General features: G+C 39.0%; 1 protein-coding gene across 2 annotated transcripts in view; it reads right to left on the bottom strand.

The window, feature by feature from the left end:
* Tespa1 (thymocyte expressed, positive selection associated 1) overlaps positions 1–6,283 on the bottom strand; it is a 32,253-nt gene extending 25,970 nt beyond the window's left edge. For both annotated transcript variants that reach the window (XM_076554220.1, XM_076554219.1), the window contains exons 1-2: positions 6,174–6,283; positions 3,195–3,360 (exon numbers count right to left, since the gene is read on the bottom strand). The gene's annotated coding sequence lies outside the window, so the exon portion shown is untranslated. The remainder of the gene's footprint in view (positions 1–3,194; positions 3,361–6,173) is intronic.
* Between the last annotated feature and the right edge of the window lie 16,179 nt (positions 6,284–22,462).

The following is a 22,462-nucleotide window of genomic DNA, read 5'->3' as shown; positions in this document are numbered from 1 at the left end:
GGCAAAAATCTTTCCATGATTTAGTTAATACAGCATAAGGGAAACTCAAATTTGATTAAATTTTAAAGCTTAAACTAAGAAATTATCCTATCTTTAGGTTTTCATTTCCTACTCAAAAAGCTTCTCTGGGCTCTACCCTCTTCCTTGATACTGATTCTGTTATAACATTGACTGTACTATGTTCAATGTGGAGACAGAAGGTGGCAGCCTATATGCTGTGGGATGGTCTGTATTTCAAATTGCTCTGATTGGTCAATAAATAAAACACCGATTGGCCAATGGCTAGGCAGGAAGTATAGGCAGGACTAACAGAGAGAAGAATTAAGGGAACAGGAAGGCGGAAGGAGACTGCCAGCTACCACCATGACAAGCAGCATGTGAAGACGCCAGGAAGCCATGAGCCACGTAGCAAGGTATAGATTTATGGAAATGGATTAATTTAAGCTATAAGAACAGTTAGCAAGAAGCCTGCCACGGCCATACAGTTTGTAAGCAATATAAGACTCTGTGTTTACTTGGCTGGGTCTGAGCAGCTGTGGGACTGGTGGGTGACAAAGATTTGTCCTGACTGTGGGCAAGGCAGGCGAACGCTAGCTACACCTATATATCTCTTTTCTCCCATTTTTACCACTAACTCAAGAAAAGTGCCATACAGGGTCTATTACTTCTTGCCTGAATTTTCCCAAAGGCTTCTCCCTCCAGCTTTGCCCATTGTCCTTTCCACTTCTCTAGACATTTCTCCAGGATCGTTTTCTTTGATTATTTTCCATACCCTATCCCGAAGTCTAAACTCTAACTACAACCAGAGTAGGAGAAGATGTTCTTTGTTCTGTGAAGGGTATAGAAAAAGCAAAATTTATAGAAATGGGGATGAAATCACATCTGTGGCTTAACACAGGATTGTTTAAGATCTGTGAATGTCTGTCATCCAATAAAATATCATCAAATGCAATAACTGCAGCAGTAGTGAAAAGCTGTTGATAAAGTGTCATTATTGCTAAACTGAGGACATTGCCTATTTCTTGCCAGTTCTATTACATTGCCAGTCCATTTTCTAGAAGATGCAGCTGGAGTTTTACAATGCACTGATATGGTGAATCAACAAAGCAGGGACTAGTAATAACTGATTTATGTATAGCATCTAATATATATATATATATATATCCATAAATATGTCCTATATAATACTTTACTGAATTCTGACCAACACCTTAGAGCTAATCATTAACACCTGAAGCTCAGAGAGAATGTCTTGTTCACTGATGGGTATTTAGGACCTTAAAGGGCTTAGATTTAAGATCACAGTGGTCTAATTCTATGTGGTACAGTCTTTGCATGAATAGTGGAATAATAAAACAGCCTATTGTCATCTAAGTGTCAGCAGGTAATACAATCTGGGATGAAGGAAAGTAGGGATGGTTTTAGTAAATTCTCCACTTTACATGCTGTTCAGCTCTCTATTTATAATCTAGTACAAGAGAAAAGGCATAAACTCAATGCATTTTGTATTCAGCTGTGTGATAATTGCAGCAAAAGAAGTATTGCTGTTTGTGCTACCTGCATGGTTTCCCTCTTGATTCCATCTTGAAGCATACAAACCTCCCTCAGGCTTGCAAGGCAGTTTTCCAACAAGGTCCAAATCAGGATTACATGAGAAAACTCTTCATTGCTTTGATATTGTAGAATTAGAACATTTGGCAGCAGCTGTAGAAGGGCACTGCCTGAACTAACAGAGTTTATAATAGTCAGAGCCCTGTTCAGCACAGGCCTAGTTATTGAGCATCTGGATTTTTTGGAACAGTCTGGGAAACCTTGTGGAAAGAGCAGGAACACCTGGGATGGATTTTGTTGCTTTCAGAAGGTCTGGAGCAATGAGTATCTACCACAATTTGCTGGGAACATAACTTTTTCCCCCAAGTGGGAGGTTTGATTTTTATTTAAAACTGGAAATTGTGGTTGATGCATTTCCCTATGATGGGTTATATTAACTATGTGCCAAATGTGCTGCTGCTGCTTCTCCTTCACTTTCCTTTTCTCCTTCTCTATCTCCTCCTCCTTCTTTTGTTCTCTTTTGTATATTGAAAATATATCTTTTTCATATAATATATCCTGGTTACAGTTTCCCCTCCCTCTACTCCTCCCTGTTCCTCCCCACCCAGCTTAATATTTAAATATAACAAATGGGCCTATCACCATGAAGTTGACAAATATCAGCTCTGCTTATATGTGGCTTAACTTGGGGATGTTTTTAAAGGCCCAGTAACAATGGGCAATGTTTATTTTTCTTCAGAATGTTATTTAGAAACTCAAAGGGAAATGTAGGCAGAGCTTGGGCCTTAGAATCAGAGTGTTCCTGTTTAAAATAATAACCTGTCCACTTACACTTGAGTCTTAGATAAAATTATTAAACCTCTTTGTATCTAAGTGTTTTGAATATACAAACAGAAAATTTCCACACATTTTGGGTTATTTGATACTAAAATTATGTATTATGTAATAAATAATATTCAAGGTTGTTATTAATTTTCTCTTACTATTTGCCAGTCTCTAAAAGTAGAATAGTTTTAAGAATCAGAATTGAGAAAAGAGAGTGGTCATCAGAACACACTAGAATGTACAGCATCAGGATGTTAAATAGCGATGCTCACATTAGGCAGAGATGAACCATGAGAAAAAATAATCTCTCAGCCTTTAGTAATTGTGTGTGTATGTGTGTGTGTGTGTGTGTGTGTGTGTGTGTGTGTGTGTGTGTGTTATATTTACAGGTGCATGTACACATATGTGCACCCACCGAGGCCAAAGGGCCATATTTGTTTTTTTCCTCTATTATTCTTTGAAATAGTCTCTCACTAAATTTGGGATACACTGATTTGCTAGGCTGGTTCAACAGTGAGCCCTTGGGATTCTTTTGTCCCTACTACTTCAGCATTAATAACAGATGTGCAGCACCACCTCTAGCTTTTTACATGAATACTGGGGATCTGAATTCAGATCCTCATAACGTTTACCCTTTAAACTGTCTCTCTAGCTCAACAGTACCTATCCTTATATAATTCTCAGAGGGATCAGAGAGAAACCTAATTTAGTCACTCATTTTAGAGTAGAAAAAAACTAGACAGAGATAAGGAGGGGTAAGGAGAGGTGATGGAGGGATGGTGGGAGTGAGGGAAGGAAGAATAGAAAATAGGACTCACAAGTTTGTATTCCAAATGTGTTCTTTCTTCTCTTTTTTTCACACAGCTTTCTTCCTGCCGCTCTTGGTTCTGGATGAGTCTTCAGTGCTCTGGGCCTCCTTCCACAGACACAGACCATAAAGGTTTCTCTTCTCTGTTTGTATGTTACTTATGCCCTAAGCAGTACCTGTGAATTTGGAGTGAGAGTGAGATCAAGCATAAGAAAAGAGAAAAAGGAAATAGAGTTTCCATGATGTGGCCCAACAGAACTTCTGCATCCACAGCCAGGCATAGTCTTATTGATTTAGAAGGCTGGGGGAAATCCCAGAGCAGGCAGCATTTCTCTATGGACAGGACAAACTTAATCTCAATCCAAGCTGATCCTCCTCAACCCTACATGCCCCAAACCTGCAACAGACTGTCATATTCCTTCCTAGATCAATGATAACTGTCTTCCTGGTTTATACTCTTCACTGTGCTACTAGGAAGATCATCAGATCAAAATCTGCCCTTAGGGTGTTGGAGCATTCTGAAACATTTATGGCCTAAGGGAGGACTTCAATCTCTGTTCAGGGAGTAGAAAAATAGGGTGTTATTTATAAAATAATGAAAGGAGAAAATGTCAGCTACTCAATGTAACTCCTTTGCCTTTCCTTTTTCACACCTTTCTTTCCACAAACTAGTTTAGCTGAATACTGGAAGCAAACTATCTAAGTTCTTTTCCTCTCATTTTTTTCTTCTTCCTTCAACATTCAGATGTGAGTAAGTTTTGTGTTTATAAATGACCATGGAAAATATTAAAGTCATATATTTGGAGCAAGTCATCCTGTACTGTTGGTGTGTGAGAGATGCCATTAAAAAAATATCTGGGTAAGCTACAAACATATCAGGAATAAGAAACAGCAGCTCACTCTGGCTAATTACACATGGATTTATCCAGACATGTTTAGGATGAGGGAAGAGACTTCTTGACCACTGAGCGACCCCTCTGCATTGATACCATTAATTCAATATCTTGTTTTCATGGTCATGAAGTTATTTCACTCCTGTTCTCATCTTCCCCCTTTTTTATTGCACAGTAGATACACAAATTATTCTCATCCTTCAGTTATTTGACAGAATTCTCTTTTTAGCCTAAATCTGTGCTTTAGCCGTTCTCACTGGGCCTGGGTATGATCTGGCCACAATGCTGTGTTTTGGGGGTTTATCACTTTCATTGACCCCTAAGTGGAAATCAGGATAGTTATTAGTCTGCAAGTAGAAAGAAATGTGTCTTTTCCCTTGCTGCCACTAAGAGTGAAGTCACACTGAGACACGACATGGGCCAAGAACCAAACTTTCTCTTCATCATCTATTAGAATCTGAATCCTGGACCTTGAACCTAGAAGGACTGTATTGGCTCTCCACAGTCACTATATAATGTTTCATCCCAGGAAAACACCTTAACTTTCAGAGGGCCAAAGGAGCTAAGAGAACATTATTAGTATGGTTATAAATAGCCTCTAAACGGCCTAGGTGCTTGTTAATAAGAAATCACATGTTGACTCTGTTTCTATCCCCCCTATTATAGCTTCATTTTGCTATCAATGATAACATTCTCAGCAGCAGACAACCAATAAACCTGGCCTCTCCTCTTTTCATCAATGGTTCATGACATAGGAGAATACAGATCTGTGGCTCTCACCACTCAAGCTGAACATCTGCTGAATCAGAAGCTTGTGCACACCATTTGCAAGCCTCCCACCTCTAATTCCCCCCAAACTGCATAGAATCTTCCATTAAGGATATTTGCGACTCACGGAATAAATGAATGGATGTAATAGAAAGTTAAGATTTATTGTTTTTAATTGTGGATGTGTGTCTATCTGTCTGTGTACATGCACATGAGTGCGGGTACTGCAGAAGTCAGGGGCATCAGATTCTCCTGGAACTGGAGTTACCATAGTTGGGAGCTGCCCAACAGGGATGCTGGCAGTTGAACTCGGGTTCTCTGCAATAGCTGTAAACACTCTTAACCATACAGAGCCATCTCTCCAACCACATAACAATAAAAACTTTTTAATTAAAAAGAAAAAAAGGATATTTGTGATATACAAAGTCACAACTATTTCCTTTAGTATTGATTCCAAATGCTTATTATCTTAAAAACCACTTCTACAACACACTTTTATCAAGATAGGGCTCTGCCCTAAGTTCCCACTTCAACTCTTTCATCCACTGATGAACTTGGCAGTGCATGAGGTTGTGGGAAAAGCCCAGTGTGAATAATATTTCCATGCCTCCTCCCTCCCCAGGATACAGATGGGTGGTTACCTTGAAGCAAAGGGTGTTGGAGACTCTAGACCCAGTATTATGTAGATCACTGAGAAGTGAACATATCTAGATGAGATATAGGGCAAAAATTTAGTCTTCATGATATATGAACCATGGGCCTCTAGTATATCTGGCCTGCCATTGTCCAATGGTGTAAATTGTCCTACATAGGAACTTTCACATACATCACTACACTTTATCTCCACATTTTCCCCGGAAGATTCTAGAGAAAAAGATCCTGTTCACAGAGAACAAGGTCAGGACAGATTTATGAATTCCCAAATTCAGAGATTTGGGCTCTAGAACAGGACCTGTCATCAAACCAGGAAACTTTTCTCCTTCAGAACTTTTCATAGTTGGAAATAGAATGAAATGATCACACGTGTGAGTTCGGCAAGATGCTAAGAACTCTCATGAGAAAAATGAAATTTTGTAAATAGTAATTCAGTTCATCAAATGAGACCATGATTTATGACCCTAGAACAATGCCATCTGGTAATCAGGAGGGAAAAGTGAGGTATTTTTGTCCAGTAGGTCCAATGATGAGGCTGTAGAGTCAAAGTCAGGAAGGTAAGGTTGTCTCTTGACACATCTCTTTCCTTAGAATCAAGTTTTCCCCCCTCACCCATGTCCCTTCTCTCTATTACTATCTATAAAAGTATATCAGTCCCACCCTGAAACACTTACCAGAAGTAAGAAGGTTCTCCAAACAGGCCTAAGCCCTTCTCAGAAGTCGTGGCAAAGGCGAGGATGGCGAGATAGTCTCATATCGAAGACTGACTTTCTCTCTGTTCTCATTCAACTGTCAGCTCAAAAGGGGAAGCGGATGTGAGAAAACACACACACACACACTCACACACACACACACCTACACATGCATCTGCTCTGTCTCCGCCTCCTGGCCAGCCACATCCTCTGCTCTAGCTTAGGAGACTGGAGAACAAAGCATCTCTTACTCATATGCTTACAGGCAGAGAGCTCATCCTCTGAGAGGGCTGCTGTCATGTTTACCACACCTAGGGAGGATGGGAATCTGGGAGAGCCCCCTCCAGTGCAGTTAGAAGTAGCTAGAATCCACTCCTGCAGCCAAATGGAACTTAAAAATGAGACTTGCCTCTCCATAAAATCAGGAGGACTTCTCCCTAACTGGGTTTTCATAACTTTCACATTCAGGTAAATTACCCAGAAGCTTTTTCTTAAATACTGTCAGTGAAAGCAATTTTTTTGTTTATGTCTTAACTTCTTTTTCAATTTTTATTGCATTTATTTGTGTTTGTGTATGTATACATGCATTGTGTGTGAGTGTGTGTGTGTGTGTGTGTGTGTGTGTGTGTGTGTGTGTGTGTGTTGTACATACCCATGTCACAGCGTGCATGTAGTGGTTAGAGGACAGTTTGAAGGAGTCAGTCTTCTCCTTCCACCGCATAGATCCTGGGGTTTGAAGTCAGGTCATCAGGCTTAGTAGGTACCTTTACTCACTGGCCCTGTGTTTATTTGTTTGTTTGTTTGTTTCTTTCCTTCCTTTTCTTTTTCTTTCTTTCTTTTGTTTTGTTTTGTTTTGTTTTGTTTTGTTTTGTTTTGTTTTGTTTTGTTTTGTTTTTCGAAACAGGGCTTCTCTGTGTAGTTTTGGTGCCTGTCCTGGATCTCTCTGTAGACCAGGCTGGCCTTGAACTCACAGAGATCTGCCTGCCTCTTCCTCCCAAGTGCTGGGATCACAGGCCCGGCCTGTGTTTATTTCTTAATACTTTGCTTATCATGTTTAAACCCACTTCAGTTTCCCTTATCCTAGGAAATGACTAAATTTTTTTTAAGAGTTGTACTTTTAAAGTCTATCACCCTGAAGCTGTCTTCAGTTTGCTGTCTCTCCGTTTCAGGGAGCCTTACTAAACTCTAGAATAGTTTACCTTTCACTTTCATCCCCAGTAGCACCACTATCCAGCCTCTCCTATTGAGCTTTTTCTTTGTGTCTTTGATGGTTCTCCATTGTCTGGATATCTCCTACATCTTCTGATTTTAGTCTTTCTTTTTGGAATTAATTAACATCTCAGTTACCTTTCCAGTCACTATGATAAAAGACTGATCAAAGCAAATTAAGGAAAGAAGGACTGATTTTGACTCATCAGTCCATCATGGCGGAAAAGTCACAGGAAGTGCTTGATGCAGCTGGTGACAGTGTATCTGCAGTCAAGAGAGAGAGAGCCACAGATGCCTGTGCTCAGCTCCCTTTCTTCTTTTTGTACAGCCCAGGATCCCAGTCCAGGGAATGGTGCCATACACAGTGGGCAGGTCTTCCAACCTCAAAAACCTATCAAGATCATCCCCTACAGGCATGCCCAGAGGTTCATTTCCTAGGTGAGTCCAAGTCTCATCAAATTGACAATTGAAATTAAGCATTATACTTACTTTAAATACTTATCAGAACACTAATTTTCCAAAGCACTAGGATTGTAGAGAGTTGGGTTTCTTTTTTACTATGGCCCCAAATTCCATTTCAAGCCTCCATAAGAGAACCCCCTTGAATAGATCTATACAATTTAACCACAGTTGTAACACAGTGGAGAAAAGTCCAATTAAAGTCTTTGATCAAAAAATTAAGTTCTAGGAACATGATTTTCTTTTCATCTTTTATTTCCTTAGTCTTTGAAAATCCACACCTTCACATCCACCCCTCATTTCCCATCCTACAAATCCTTACAGGGCCATGCCAAAACATCGACCTTCCAACCTAATATTCTCCTTTTATCATTTATTTTTAGATCACTAAGTCCATGTAGTGTTACACTCCTGAAGAAAAGTGACCCTCTCTCCTTCACCAGTCATCAATTGCTAAGTAGCTCTTCAGCAGGGGCTGGGCCCTGGGAGTCCTTGCCCTCTCCATACTGGAATTTTTAACTGGCTTGGTTTTGTCTATGGACCTTGCATGGGTAATCACTGCTGTACTGGGTTCATATGTGTAACAGTCCAGGGGACGGTATTTCATATCACCACCCTCCATCCTCTGGTTCTTACATTCTTTCTCTTTTAATGAAGTTCCCTGAGCTTCGGAATAGAGGTTGTCCCATTTACAGCTGAGCACTCACAATCCATTATTCTTGGCACTATGAACAGTAATGTATCTCTGCATTAACTACTACCAATTCAGAAGCTCTCTGACCAAAGTTGGGAGCAGCATCAATCTATAAATATTTAGAAAGCATTTGATAACTTAGTCATTTAGACAAACAGCATCATCAATAATTCTCCCATAAGGCCTATGACTTACCTAGGCCATGAGTTTTGACCATGTTTACAGTATCATGCATGAATTTCCTTCTGTGAAGACTCCAGATCCAGTCAAGAGAACAGCTGATTAATCCCATAAATGGTCTTATCACTGTTCTACCAATGGATACATCTGCCTGGCAGGTCAATATTATATAATGCAGGGTCCATGCTGGATAAGACCATTAATGCTTTTTTTTCCCCATCAGCCTTCATAGAACCTTCTAGAATTATGAAAGCCAGCCATCAGGGAGATTCTGGGTCCATTTGATTGAGTTTTCTGGTCTTGCAACTAAAGTATATGGTGTCTTCAGGAATAGGGCCTTATCATATTGTTGCAGTTGGTAAATAAAAACAATGGCAATTCCTGTATTGTTTGGGGTACCTTTGGGGCCCTGCTGAACAATAAGTCATATGGAAGTAAAATTTTAATATTTTTACATTTATTTATTGATTGATTGGTGTGTGTGTGTGTGTGTGTGTGTGTGTGTGTGTGTGCGCGCGCATACACATATGCCACAGTTCACGTGTGAAGATCAGAAGACAATTTATAGGAGTCAGTTTTCTCCTTCCAGCATGTGAGTTCCAGGGACCAAACTCAGGGCATTATGCCTGGCCCCAAGCACCTCTTTTACTGAACCACCTCACTGGCTCTCCTACAGATTATTTTCTTAAATATGCTATAAGAAAGTGATAATTGTATTTTCTGTCTCTTACCTCTTTACATCTCCACCTTATCACATTCTTTTATAGCCAAGGATAAAAATGTCAAACAAATTTCCCAATACAAGATAGATGTTAACTATACACAAAAAGTAAATATTAAACCTATTATAAGCCCAGCACTCCCTATTCATCATAAACAATTTTTTTAATCTACAAATTATCTGTAAAAATTGAGAAATTCTTCAATTCAATTTAAACTTTAAGTTATAGATTTTTTTTTGTTCGTTTTTCAATACAGGATTTTCCATAGCTATGGAGGCAGTCTTGGAACTCGCTCTGTAGCCCAGGCTGGCCTCAAATTTACAGAGATCTACTTGCCTCTGCCTCCCGAGTGCTGGGATTAAAGGTGTGTGCCACCACCACCCAGCTCATTATTTTCTTATCTGTTTTTCTTTTTTTATGTTTTGGATATGAAGCTAGCCATGTCAACTAGAAATCTAAAACCATATGAGGAAATTTTAACTTTCTCAGAGTTAAGATACTGATATTGGCATTTAGTGTCTAAAAGGCAAAGGTGTCATTGAAAGCATGGGATTATTCAGAATAAGAAATAATTGTCCTGGCCAAAGTGCCAACATTTTGTGAACACTGATGGTATAACTTCATTATTAGAAGATCAGCCTTTGGAGTGACAATCCAGCTCTTAGTGGCTCGGTCAGGCAGGTCTATAGACATGTTACATATGCAGGCCTCAGTATTCCTGGCTGCACAGTGTGGATGATGATCCTGAAGCAGTGGTTTCCAGGTAGAGGGATAGAGCCATCTAGAATGTTCAGTTGTGTCCATCTCAAAGAATATGCTCAGTTATTGCAGCTATTCTTAATATTTCTAAAATAAAATGTTTTCAATTTATTCAACTGTATCCCATTAAAAAAGCCTTTTCACAAACAATTTCTAGAGATATTGATTAATAAAAAAGAAAATGACTACTTGAACTTTTTTTTTTTAAAGAAAAAATGTTTTCTCCTTCTACAAGCAATTGCTAAAACACGAAGATGAAGACTGTGCTTTTTACAGTGTTTCTCTGTGTTTGTCTTCTGGCTCATTAGGCCTCTGCTTTCTCTAATATCCAGCCCCCATCTTTCATCTGCCCTGCCTTTATCCTCTGATTATATTTAACACCACATTCACTGATAATGTTTTTCACACAGTTCATGAAAATGTAGCCACTTGACATTTATGAAATTGATGCCATTTAAGATATCAGCGTTTTAAAAATATTTTTATTTATTTTTTCTTATGCTAACTGAAACAATAAAGTATGTATCACTTGTGTGTGTTCTTCAAGGGTTTGATGCCATGTGTTATGGCTAATTTGTCGTTCCAAAGTGGCTTTCTTTATTCTTTATAGAATTAAGAGCCATCTGATTTCAATATGAGTACATGCCAATTTCTTGATTTTATTGGTTGTCAGTGCTTTCTTCTAACAAAAAGATATAATCCACTAAGATTCTCTTGGCTTTAAAATCTATAGCATCTACACCAATTATTTTTTTCATTGTTTAATACCTAACATGTGGTTTGTTATGAAGAATGAAGCTATTAAGATATTTGGTAAAAATATTACAAATGTGACAAAAATGTATTAAAGACTCTTGTCCATTTAAGCCAAATATACATCACTTTTGAATACTATCTGTAGACTTGCAATGTTCAAATCATTTCTGAGCTCTGGTGTGCCCATCAGACAGATGGGTGGGGCTAGGCACAAGTCTAAAGCTAAAGAGCTAAGGCTCATTTGGAAGGTTGCCCAGACCTGGGACACAGCCAGGACAGCTGCCCAGAGAGGCTGCCCCATGATACAGAAACTGCTGCACAGAACCCTGCTCTGCCTTAGCAGCTGGGGCCCTCTGCTCAGGCCCAGATGCATGACATCTGCTCCATTCAGAGCTGGGCTCCTATAATATGAAAAAAGCTACTTTGTGTAAGAATCTTTTTCTTTAAACTGCTCATGTGAGATGTTTAATGATTTGGTCCTACAGTATCAAAGGATCAAAGTAGGAGGACAGCCAGATATGGGGTTCCTGATTCTAATCTTAGCACTTCAGAGGCAGAAACACAAGGATTGCCAAGCACTGCACAGTGACTCCTAGGCCAGCCTGGGCTGTAGCACTGTGGGTAGCAAGGAGGAAACAGTGGCAGCTCATCAGGGGTTTCTTGTAATGAGAAATGTGTCTTTCAAAGCACTGCTTCCTTTACCTCTGTGTTCTGGGAGTGAAAGATCTTGAGAAGTGGGACTCTTTCAGTCTTCTAGCTGTCCCTTCTGAATCCCTTCTCTCAGTGCAGGGAAGTTTTTTTCCTCTGTCTAGATGAATCCAAGTCCAGCTGAAGAGCAATCAGTCACAAGATATTCTTTCAGAAATCTGGATGGTAAGTCCACTAATGCTGTGATACTGGCTACCTTCCAAGTGCCTATGTATATGTGTAAGCACACATCCATGGGCACAAGCATCTGAAAGAGAAGCATTATCTCTTAAATATTATACTATACTATGATCAGATAAATTGGGGAAATACAAGATTTTAAAAGGTCAAGATTTTTTTCTTTAAAGCTTAACTTCTTGGAGATTTTCATAAACAGATTTGAAATGTGTATGTTCAAGATAGATGGAGCATTCTATTTTTCTGAATGACTGCCTGTGTTTATTTCTTGTTCTCTCTCTCTCTCTCTCTCTCTCTCTCTCTCTCTCTCTCTCTCTCTCTCTCTCTCTCTGTATGTGTGTGTGTGTATGCCTCAGGGTATGTGTCAGAAAATAATTCTTAGGTTCTCTCCTGCCACCTTGTAGGATCTGGGAGTCAAACTCAGGTGTTCGAGCCTGTGCACAGTGCTGTACTCATCCAGTCACCTCACCAACCTTGCTTTGTCTTTTTGTTTTGTTTTGTTTTTGTTTGTTTGTTTTTGAGGTATGATTGAGGGTGTTAGTTTGGGAAAGCTGTCCCCTGCTTCTGTCTTCTCTGGATTACATGCTGGCATTTGTGTCTTTGGCAGTACTCACATGCACTGTTTGATTGGCTGATGGCTCGTGGACCATCCTCTTCTGTCCAAGTCCCTTTAGCTCAGAAGCATTGGGGCTTATGGAGATTCCAAGTGAATCTTTTTTTTTTTTTTTTGGTTTTTCGAGACAAGTTTTCTCTGTGCAGTTTTGGTGCCTGTCCTGGATCTCACTCTGTAGACCAGGCTGGCCTTGAACTCAAAGAGATCTGCCTGCCTCTGCCTCTCAAGTGCTGGGATGAAAAGCGTGCGCTACCACCGCCCGGCCTCCCAAGTGAATTCAAATGGTGTTTGATATCAAGCCCAAGGCCCTAGGATGAGATGAAAGTGGAAGTGCAGTAGAGAAAGACCATTTCGGGATTGAATACAATGGGAGCTAGTTACCCTGAAAGTTTATAAAAAAAAAAAATCTCTATTTGGAGAAATCCATGGACTTGAATAGTTTCAAATTTGATCTCTTTACCTAGAAGAAAAAGGCTTCTAGAAGGGTTGCTTTCTTACCACATACATGGTACAAAGTAACCACTCATAGTAAAGGAGGTGAGGGAGAAAGAAAAACAGGCCATTCTGAGGTCAAAGAGTAACTAGCATGAAGCTTTAGAGTTGAATCTTTCCTTATCAATTTGGGCTATATTGTGTGGCAATTTACTCTGAGATAAAATCTTTGTTCTTGGAGGGAAGCTTCTTAAGACTGGAATGTTCTAGAGCCCAGTGAAACATTCCTTCCTGGAGGGAAGCTCATTAAAACTCAGGAAGTAAACCATTCAAAGGCTTCAAGAAGTCCCTGGAACTGACTGGATTCACCAGTCCCCTTTATCCCCAAATTTATTAACCAGTAAGGCCTGTTGAGAGACACCCTGAGACTAACCTAGCTGCCTGGAAGAGGCAAGACCAGGAAAGCCGCCTGGAAAACAACATTCAGATCTGTCTAGCTGCTTGCAGGCTGTGCAGTGTGCTCCAGGTTTCCAACTTCCATGAGCTTCTCCCACTCTGGGGTCAGGTCTTGGTGGATGTAGCCATCTTTGAGTCATTTCCGTTTCCCTAAGTAATCCCTTACCAATATTCATGAAAGTAACCCCAAGAAAACTCACTGGCTCACCATGTTGAACTTTGATGGTGCCCTTACTCTGGTCTGTCCTCGGTTCCCTATCTGAGATGAGCAAGTGTTTGTTCATGTCTCACTAGAAATAGTGTCATACTACAGACTGTTATAACAAAAATAAGGTGGGTGGTTTATAAGCAAAAGGAATTTATTTCTCATCAGTTGTGAAGGCTGGATATCCATGCTCAAACTGAGGGTACATTCTGCGTGAGGGGATGCTGCCTGGTTCATGTGCAGCTGTCTATTCTGTCTTCATGTGGTAGCCAGAGAGAGCTAGCTCTCTGGAGTTTGTTTTACAAGGGTATTAATTTTATTCAAAAAGATTCTATCCTCATGAACTAATCATTTCCTAAATGTCTTGTCTTTTAATACCATCACCTTGGAGATTAAGATTTCAAAATATTCTGATTAGAGCAGTTTCCTTCTTCAATGGGCAGCAGTTAATGCAGAAACTCACAACTGTCAAAGTGATAAGAATAAGTAACCGTTGAATGCCCAGCCAGAAACAGGACATCTGCATTACCCCTCCAAGGATGGCAGAACACAGTGGATGAGGGGACAGAAAAAAATGTAAGGAAAGAGAGGAGTGTAATAGAATGCCATCTTCTGCACCAGTTCCTCAGAGGAAATGAGACAACAGCTGATTTCTGATCAGAAGATGTCTGCAGGAGCTCCTTACAGGGGTCAAGGCAGGAGACCTGGCTCTCTTTGTCAGGCTTTGAGAAAGAGAGCACAGAAAGAAGAGAGATGGCCTCAGGGGCAGGGACAGAACCTTGAAGGAAGTGACTCATCAGCGGGAGAAAGTGAAACTGAATTATAAAGCCGCATAAGTGGTTTAAAAAAAAGTGACTTCCCCTCCTTATGCACTTGTCCTGCCCAAACACATGTCCAGCCTCTGGCCCCTGCACCTTGCCCTGGGGGTCTTTGAAGAGCAAAGTCATGAAAGGATGGGTATGTGTGTGTGATCTAAACACCTTAAAGCCTTCTACACCTACATACTCTAATTTCCTGTAGCTCACACTTGTTTCTTCTGATGTGTGTTCAGAGAAGGGGTGAGGAACAAGAGCCAGCTCTTCATGCCTCATTCTGCTTTCCCTCCAGATTTCATTTCTTCATCTGCTTATAATAGTAATATCAACTGTGACTACTACTTGAAAATGACTTTCATTAACTCTCATTAAAACAATCTCTTAAACGGTTATTGTGTTCAACAGATGAACTAAATGAAAAAAATTTTTTTTATCAGATTTTTCCCTTCTACAAATTTGAGTCCAGAAATGGTCAGACTGATGTACTGTTGTAGACCAGCAGGTGGCAGCCGTCCCCCATTTCCAAGAGCACAATTACATAGGTCTTCCCAGGTTGGCTTAAACCAGAGCAGAACCTTTCCTGCAGTGTGTGGACAAGTGTGTTTATCTGATTTGAATAACTGGAGGGGACATATTTGCAGCGAAGTGAACAAATAAAGGGATTTTTTTTCTTAAATTGCTCATATTTAATTAAGGATCCTCAAGGTTGAACAGGATTTCAAAGGCGAGGCAGCACAAAAAGACTGCCTAGACAAAAGACTGCTAAGGGAGAGCACATTCTAAGACAGAAAATGCTGCATAGATTTGGGGGAAATTACCACTAATTCACTGCCAGTGGGAAGGAATCAACCCTGAGATTACATGATGCCAGGCTAGATGTAGGGAACTCACTGCCTTGCCTCAGGATCTGAATTTGGTAGAAATATCCAGTTATTTTGAAAGCATTTCAGACTTATGGAGGTTGTAGCTCTATGCCTGCCATTGTAATTATGATTATTAATACCTTGCTTCATCAAACTTTTTTGCTGAACTTTTTGAGAATGGACTGTAGATATTATGTCCCTTTACCATTCAGCTTAAAACAAGGATAGTGGCTTTCATAGCTATTTCATAGCTGAACTGTAATTAAGAAAAATCAGGAATTTTCAAAATAATGCCATATTGCCATCTAATTCTAACTTGCAGACTTAATTAACTTTTACTTTCTAGGCTAGGAACATGGTTCAATGACTAAAAAAGTGTTTGCTGGACAAGCATGCAGACTGGAGTTTAGATCTCCAGCCCCCTAGTAAAATTGCGTGGGACACTTCATGCCTGCAGTCCTGCTGGTTGAGGGTGGAGACAGGCAGATCTTCAGACTTAACACCATAGTCATCGTAATCCAGATGGCAAGCTCTCACCAGAGAAAAGAAAAGAAAAGAAAAGAAGTCAGAGAAGCAACTGAGGTAGGCATCTCAACATTAAGTCCTATCCACACACACACACGGGCAAGCACTATCCCACAAACATCGTTCATATGAATATACCACACCCACATGCACAAAAATTTTACTTTCCTAATTATATTCAGGATCGTGTATTACATGCAGTTTTCATTACTCTTGTCTTTTTAAGTCCAGAATTGTTCTTTTATCTTTTTCCACTTTTCATGACATCGACATTGACGTTTTTGAAGAATGTGGTGTGGCATTGCAGAGTGTCCTTCAGTTTGATTTCTCCACAGTTCATATAATCAGATTTGGACATGTGGTTGCTGTGTGTGATATGTATCTGCCTCACAGAACAGACAAGCCTGTATGGGTTCAGCAATGGCCTTTAACTCCAGGCTTTATAAGAGCTGGTAGAAGAACAGTTAAATGCTCAGTATATTGAAGAATCAACCAGCCCTTGGAATTCTCCTGTATTTGTTATTAAAAAGAAATGTGGTAAATGGAGAATGGTAACAGACCTTAGAGCAATTAACAAAGTAATTCAGCCAATGGGCTCTCTACAATCTGGAATTCCTTTGCCTACTCTGTTACCAAAGGGATGGCCTCTCATAATTATTGATTTAAAAGACTGTTTCTTTTCAATACCCTTACAAGAAAAAGACAAAGATTTGCTTTCACAGTGCCTACTTATAATAATTCTCAACCGGTTAAAAGATTTCAATAGAGGGTCCTCCCACAGGGAATGTTGAATAGCCCAACTCTGTGCCAATATTTTGTACAACAGCCATTGGAAGTGGTACGTAAAAAATTTCCCAAATCTATAATTTATCATTATATGGATGATATTTTATTAGCTGACTCAAATGCAGATACTTTAGAAATAATGTTTGAAGAAGTAAAGAAAATTTTGCCTTGCTGGGGATTATAAATTGCTCCTGAAAAGATACAAAGAGGAGATTCTATTAATTATTTAGGATATAAAATAGAGCTACAAAAAATTAGACCCCAAAGGGAGAGATCGACTACAGACTCTTAATGACTTTCAAAGATTATTTGGAAACATTTCTCATCTAAGAACTATTGTTGGGGTAAAAGATGGTGAACTGAATAATTTGTTCAAAACCTTGGAAGGTGACAAGGACTTAAATAGTCCAAGAGAATTATCACCTGAAGCTGAGAAAGAATTGGCCTTGGTAGAAAAGAAAGTGCATGAAGGACACATGGATCGTATTGATCCAAAGCTGGATTGCATTTTGGTTATTTTACCTTCTAGGCGTCCTCCTACTGGAATATTAATGCAGAGGGAAGATATTATATTGGAATGGATATTTTTACCAAATAAACCAAATAAAAAATTAAAAACATATGTGGAAAAAATCTCTGACTTGATTTGGAAAGGAAAATTGAGACTTCGTCAATTAGCAGGAATAGACCCAGCAGAAATTGCCGTACCTTTAACTAAGGAGGACATTGAAAAATTATGGACAGAAAGTGAACCTTGGCAAAGAGCTTGCAGTAATTTTTTGGGAGAAATTAACAGCAAATATCCCAAAAGCGATAGAATTGATCTTATAAAGAGAGCTGATTGGATCTTGCCTCGAATTGTTCAGGAAAAAAACCATATCTGGAGTTCAAACTTTTTATACAGATGCCAACAAACAAGGGAAGGCAGGTTACAAATCAGAAAATTTAAGTAAAGTGGTTCAAAGTCCTTATAATTCAGTTCAAAAATCAGAATTGTATGCTATTCTGTTGGTATTAATGGATTTTTCAGAACCTCTCAACATAGTAACTGACTCTCAGTATGCTGAAAGAGTAGTACTACATATTGAGACTTGCAGAATTTATCCCTGATGCTTCAGAATTAACTTCATTATTTATTCAATTACAAGATACAATCAGGAAAAGGAGTCATCCTTTATATATAACTCACATTCGATCCCATACTGGTCTGCCAGGCCCTCTAGCACAAGGCAATGATGAGATTGATAAATTATTGATAGGAAATGTGCTGGAGGCCTCAGAATTTCATAAAAAACATCATGTCAATAGTAAAGGTTTAAAAAAGGAGTTTTCCATAACCTGGCAACAAGCCAAAGAAATAGTAAAGAAATGTCCTACTTGTTCCTTCTACAAACAAACACCATTACCAGCAGGATGTAACCCAAAGGGTACTCAGAGGAATGAAATATGGCAGATAGACGTGTTTCACTTTGCATAATTTGGAAAACTGAAATATGTACACCACACCATTGATACTTATTCAGGATTTCAATGGGCAATTGCTTTGAGTTCTGAAAAAGCTGATTCCGTAATCACTCATTTGCTAGAAGTTATGGCCATCATGGGTATATCTGCACAAATTAAAACTGACAATGCTCCATCATATGTCTCTGTTAAAATGAAACAGTTTTTCTTTGCTTAATATAATATAAATCATATTACAGGTATACCACATAATCCTACAGGTTAAGAAGTTATAGAAAGATCAAACAGAACTCTAAAGGATGTGCTAAATAAACAGAAAGGGGTAACAAAACCCCCCAGAAATAGACTACATAATGCTCTATTAACTTTGAATTTTCTCAGTGCCAATGAGAAAGGAACAACAGCTGCAGAGAGACACTGGATAATAGAAAAGACTACAGAATTAAATCAGCCTATTTACTTTAAGAATGTGCTAACCTCAGAATGGAAACCAGGATATATGTTACATTGGGGACTAGGTTTTGCTTTCGTTTCTACAGGAGAAGATAAGCTGTGGGTTGTAGCTAGAGTTTTCCAGCCTTGCCCACAGTCAGGACAAATCTCTGTCACCCGCCAGTCCCACAGCCGCTCAGACCCAACCAAGTAAACACAGAGACTTATATTGCTTACAAACTGTATGGCCGTGGCAGGCTTCTTGTTAACTGTTCTTATATCTTAAAGTAACGCATTTCTACAAATCTATACCTTGCCATGTGGCTCGTGGCTTACTAGCATCTTCACATGCTGCTTGTCCTGGCAGTGGCTGGCAGCCTCCTTCTGCCTTCCTGTTCTTTTATTTCTCCTCTGTTAGTCCCGCCTATACTTCCTGCCTAGCCACGACCAATCAGGTTTTATTTATTGACCAATCAGAGCAACTTGACATACAGACCATCCCCCAGTACAGCCAAGTGCAGACCATCTCAGACACCTGCACTCAGGCCCATGGTCCTAATCATCCTCTATGCAAACCTGCTGGGTAATGCCACAAGGAACCCAAGAAGGGCTCCCACAGGACATACATTAACATCCCACAGCAGTGGGTACCATCAAAATTGATAAAGGTTCGATTTGAACAAGAGAAACCTCTTAATTAGAGGAGGTGATAGTTCATCAACTAACATGAACATCCAATTTAAACTAACTTATACCAGTAACACATGCCTTTTCATTTAATCAGATAATAACTTGCCAAAAAGGAACATCCCCAAAAAACCTTGAGGAAAGGTTTTTGTTTTGGTCTTTTAGGAGAATGAAGGTTAAGGAATTTGAAGAACACTGGACAAATGAGACAACTGAAAAAAAGGGACAAATCATCTATCCCAAGAAACAGAGTGAAATGGCGTATGGTATATCATCTAAAAATTTCATGTCTTCCTAAATGTTTGTTTCTGTTTTTCTTTAAAGATTTAACACTATTGGTCTTCTAATAGTCCCAGTTCAATTAAAATTTAAATCTGACTTTGGAGTTGGAGAATGGCTCTCTCCTTCTTTAAACTCAAGCATGTTGTTAAAAGGAAAATGCAAACTCCCTGTATCATTCCAGAAGAAAAGAGCCATCTTCTGTTATGGGACAGGAGAAAAGCCAAATTAAGGGACTATTCTATTACTAATCTCAACTCTTTGATTCTATTATGATTCTTTAAACTTTTCTTAAAGTATGAATTTTATATCAAAATTTACAAGATTAATATATATATATATACATTTTAAACTTTGTTAAGATATGAATGGTCATATAGAGTACTAACTAATACTAAAAAGAAAAAAGGCTTCAATTAGCTGCATATATATATGTCTTTGTGTTCAAGTCTCTTATCAGTTTTTTGCAGGAAATCACGGCCAGTCCTAACATCAACTGATGTCTCCAGGAAGAAGATGGGGCCCCACAACAACAATTCCACGTGGACAATAATAACATCACTAAGCTGACAAACATCATCTACAGATCAGCTTTGAACTACAAAGTGCCCAGAGCAATTTTGAGAGAGCTAGCTGAGATGATCCAGTCTCAAAGACTACTTGAATAAGGATTTGAGATAAACCCTGAACTTTGGCATTATACATAGACTGGATAACGAAGGATATAGTTACCTTTCCTAGAATTTGACAATTAACCTAAAATTTTTCTTTTCAGGTTAAAGATTCTTTCACCCATAGCAGGCAGGAAGCAATTTCAAGAATACGATGCCCACATTCCCAAAGAGGTGGTGTGGGGCAGGGTTTTTTTTTTTTTTGGTCTTTTAATGGGTTTTGGGTCTGAGATAATTTTCATGGATTAGGGAGGTTGGTTACAAGTTGTTGTCAAGGGTTAGGAAAAGGGCTAAGCAAAGGAGATTAGATTTAAGGTTCTTGTTGAAAAAAAGAAAGAAAAAAAGAAAAGAAAAATGTAAATACTTTACATTGGATTGGATTGTTTTATACTGTATAAAAATTATATATATTGAAATTGATATTGTTAGAAAATGCTATATATATATTTCTAATTGTACTTATACCATTCATTTAACAATGTAATGCAATTTTCTGATCCTTGAATGTTGTTATTACCAACTATTAGGATATAAAGAAATGAAAGTTAGTAGTTAGACATTATAATATAACTTGTAGTCATATTAGGTATGTTTTCAAGATTGAATAGATATATTTTAGATAGACAGGTTATCTTCAAACCCTTCAGAGATCTACAGAATATGACATTTAAAATGTTTTAATAACTTAGAAAATTTTTATTTTTTTGTCATGACTATGAGACATGTCGGCTTCTGGCAGTACCAATCTACTTCAGAGAAAATATGGGCATTGAAAAAACTGCAATTGGAGTCAACTTTCATTGTGGCAAAAGTTAGTCACTGGACAACAAAGTATCCTCGAATCAACTGCTGACAAACAGGACAGACAGGACAGGAAACAAAGGACTACTGATTCTTGCCAAAACAAGTGTGGTTATGGCTTTATCAAAAGGCATCTTCTGAGGCCAAGACAATATGGCACCATCCCTGAAGTGGCCTTCACAATCCGGAAAAGGTACAGTGCCCTTTTCTTCGAAGGCAGCTTAATAGGCAGTGGGCCGATGGCTTCTGTTGTGCAATGGGACAGCAGCTGAAACCGTTATTCTTGAGGAGTAATTAAGCTCACGCCTCTCAATAGTAGAATAGCATTTAATAGAGGGATATTGAGAAGAACAGGATGCTGAGATGAAGCCACATACACACATAGCCAAGAAGAATGGACAGCTGAATTAAAAAACATCAACAATTTCCAGAATTTAGAATCCTGAATCATGACATGACACTAGTGGAATTCAGGTGTTTCTGGTACATGGACTGCTCTCACCCAATGTGAGGTTGAACTGTTGACCTTGTATACATCCTACTTCACAAATGAGTCTGTCAGATACGCTAAGCCTATAGGCTGAAGATGATGCCCCAACACTGCGGAGAAAACTCAGATGACTGTCCAAGCAGCTGGCTGTTTCTCACATTTTTTTGGAAGTTGCTTGCATGTACTTCCTGTTTTTATTTTTGTTAGCTAATATTATTTCATTCTTGGGTCTCTGAGGGAGTTGAAGATTAGTTAGTTATAGTTGAAGATTAATTAGGATAGAAAGTGAATTAGATACAATAGGATAGATAATGTAATTATTTTCTCTGAATTTGTCAAATACAAATGAACTAGACATTGTTTAGGTATTTATTACTTGTATATATTGTATATAGTTACTGTACTTTTGTATATAGTTTTTCTTATGTTATAAGCTTTTTCCTTTTTTTTTTCTTTTAAAGATTTATTAATTTATTATGTATACAGTATTCTGCCTGCACGTGTCCCTGCAGGCCAGAAGAGGGCACCAGATCTCATTACAGGTGGTTATGAGCCACCATGTGGTTGCTGGGAATTGAACTCAGGACCTCTGGAAGAGCAGTCGGTGCACTTAACCACTGAGCCATCTCTCCAGCCCCACCTTTTTTCTTTTTATTAAAATAGAAAAGGGGAAATATGGTGATATTTTATTTGTATTAAAATGTTATTTGTATGTTAATAAATAAAGTTGCTCAGGGGTCAGAGCTATTAGCAAGCCATAGGAAAACAGGGCAGTGGTGGTGTATGCTTGTAATCCCAGCACTTGGTAGGCAGAGCTAGGTAAGTCTCTGTGTGTTCAGGGATACAGCCAGTATTGGATACACATGCCTTTAATCTCAATACCAATCATGGAAAACCTGGAGTTCTATACAGACAGGCCGTGACGAGGCGGTCATGTGGTTGGGTTTACAACCAATGAGAAGGCAGAACAGAAACACTATAAAAAGACAGACACACGGGAAGTAGCTCTGGTTTGGAGAGGTAGGACCACCGCAGGAGGAAGGGTAAGGTTTTAGTTTTTAGCTCTGACCTCTTGGCTTTCTTCTTTG

This window comes from Peromyscus maniculatus, chromosome 18, assembly GCF_049852395.1.
Source record: "Peromyscus maniculatus bairdii isolate BWxNUB_F1_BW_parent chromosome 18, HU_Pman_BW_mat_3.1, whole genome shotgun sequence".
Lineage (NCBI taxonomy): Eukaryota > Metazoa > Chordata > Mammalia > Rodentia > Cricetidae > Peromyscus > Peromyscus maniculatus.
The sequence above is the reverse complement of the archived record's forward strand: the minus strand, read 5'-3'. Positions and strand labels throughout refer to the sequence as shown.